Source organism: Amphimedon queenslandica, unplaced genomic scaffold (genome assembly GCF_000090795.2).
Source record: "Amphimedon queenslandica unplaced genomic scaffold, v1.1 AMPQUscaffold_13419, whole genome shotgun sequence".
Taxonomy (NCBI): Eukaryota; Metazoa; Porifera; class Demospongiae; order Haplosclerida; family Niphatidae; genus Amphimedon; species Amphimedon queenslandica.
This window is the reverse complement of record NW_003546345.1, coordinates 205,025-207,366: the sequence shown is the minus strand read 5'-3', so window position 1 is coordinate 207,366 and position 2,342 is coordinate 205,025. Positions and strand designations below refer to the sequence as shown.

Here is a 2,342-nt window from a genome sequence, read left to right as displayed (position 1 = left end):
CATACGCGCATACACGTGCGTGCTCGTACAGCTGAAAGAGGAGGAGCTAACAGGGAATCAAACAGGACTGACGGCCATCTTTAATTCAGTGACATAGCACACCCACCCCTTTTGCAGCCAAAAGCCATGAACATACTCACAGAAGTCATGTGACTTCCGCATTAGCATGTGGGATGACGTCAGATTAAACTATATTCATAAGATTAATGATATCCATAGTTAATGTAAGTATATTCATTAGTGCAATAACTACATTCATTGCTAAACATTAATGCTTTAACTTTCTTGAAATTTCACTTTAAAAATCACTACAAAATGAACAAAATTATTAATAATAACAAAACTCCATCAGGTAATAGAAAAAAGTAGTGTTATGACATGCAATCAATAAAATGAAAAATTGCCGGTTTTTTATATGTTAAAATCCATGTCCGACAAATGCCACTGTACACAAGGCAAATGAGAATATCAGCTTCAACTGCAACTGAATCTACAATGAAAAAAGGGAAATGAATTTGCTTAGTAATTACAATAGGTAAGTTCATAAGGTATGACAAGTTACGCAGGAATTTTTTTTTAATACTTAAAGTTCAATGATCTATAACTTCTAAACATTGCATGGTAAAAATTTCAAAATAGCACAAGTTGTACAACTTTTTATTTCCTATAAAATGGCATCAATTTAAAAAATATTTAAATTTCATGGGAAAGTACCTTAAAGTATTATTTCATAATTTACTTTTATTGTTATTATTGTTATAGTTCGGTCACGTAATTTGTGCTGAATTTCAATGTCATTCATGCAATCGAAAGGAATGGTGGGCCAGCTCAAGTCTATTAGGCAGTAGATACATAATTAATCAGAAGTAAGCATAAAGTGTAAATACAAAGTAATGGCATTAATATTACTTTAGGCTCATACATGCGTTTACTTGTGCTGGAATGCTCCCATCACAATATCACCATTTCTGTAGATTGGAATCGCTTGGTATAGTTGGGAAAAGGTACACTGATTCAGGTAATTTAGTTTTGTACTTCACTGTAGCATTGTAAATATATTTACTATAGTATATAAGTCAAAGCGGTATGTACTGCTATTGAAAGTTGTGCTGAAGCATCAATGATGAAGGCAATTGATAAAATCAAGTCAACCTCTGAATAAGAGACTGATGGAGAGTTACAGTATATTAATAGTGGTACATTATTTAATTCATTGTAGTGGGTCATCACTGATGCTAGGCATGACTCAACTGCTAATGCCTACCATACAACTGTGCCGTGTCTTTCTGGAAGGTATTTGTATTTGTAGTGGTATTTTACTTCACATTGTACATCAATTTTTCAGTATTCACAAGATTGTAGGCTGTGACACATTCCAGAAAAGACCACACTTGCGCATAGACAAGGGAGCTTGCCTGTTCTAAAGAAGTATTGCCAATAGTAATATCAAAAGGTACTGAAAGAAGTTAATGAATTGAATTGTTTAATCAAATTTGAAAATAGGATTCAATGTTACAGAGGTAGCTCATGACAATTCGCCGCCAGTAACATCATATATTGTTGAAGAGTTAAAGCTAAAAAACTCTAATGACACATGGTATGGTATGTAGCTAGTTTTACTTTTTTCTTTCTGTATACTTGTAGGGACTAAGAATGTAGCAAAAGCAATGACATCTATAGCAACAGGAGCAAAAAAAGGGCAGGTATAACTTGGTATCCAGAACTGTCAGATCAGAGTGAGGGACAATGGAAAATAATATGATTACATGTATCATAGGAAAGAGTGCGAAGACACATCTGTATTACAGTATGAAGAACTACAGTAAGTCTCCAGAGAATCTGAGAGACTCAATAACAAATATTGTTGATCATTATCCAGTTAGATATAATTATCACAATGTTCATATACATGTATGTATATATGTGATAGGGTAATCACTCCAACTGCAATCAGTCATCTAGCTGTAGACGTCCTAGGTATGCACCATCAAAGAAGTTAATAACTGACCCCAATGCAGTGGACGCATACACTAGGATGTTGAAGCAAACCTTGATATGTAAATGCTGAATCATACTGTTTGGTAAGTATTTTTAGACTACATTACTTTATAATGTTTTGCAGTGTCGGGATTCATTTTGGGTGGAGTCTTTCAATCATCATCTACTCACTTATCTCCCTATGAGGATACATTTCACTACTACAACCTTCGAAATGAGAATGAATATAGCAATTATGGATTGGGTGAGACTGATATTTACTGATACTGATTTAAAGTGATATTCATAGAATGATAATGTCGAAAGACCACACTTATGTGAGCGGTATATCTTTGACATTCAAA

General features: G+C 33.9%; 2 long non-coding RNA genes across 2 annotated transcripts; both read left to right on the top strand.

Moving 5' to 3' along the window:
- The first annotated feature begins 799 nt into the window (after window positions 1-799).
- Window positions 800-1,147, top strand: LOC109581799 (uncharacterized). The gene is made up of 3 exons (XR_002184781.1): window positions 800-866; window positions 915-1,018; window positions 1,069-1,147. It is a non-coding gene; the product is annotated as an uncharacterized LOC109581799 (long non-coding RNA).
- A 472-nt stretch (window positions 1,148-1,619) lies between these two features.
- LOC109581797 (uncharacterized) lies at window positions 1,620-2,075 on the top strand. Its single transcript, XR_002184779.1, has 3 exons — window positions 1,620-1,736; window positions 1,778-1,878; window positions 1,931-2,075. It is a non-coding gene; the product is annotated as an uncharacterized LOC109581797 (long non-coding RNA).
- Window positions 2,076-2,342: the final 267 nt, after the last annotated feature.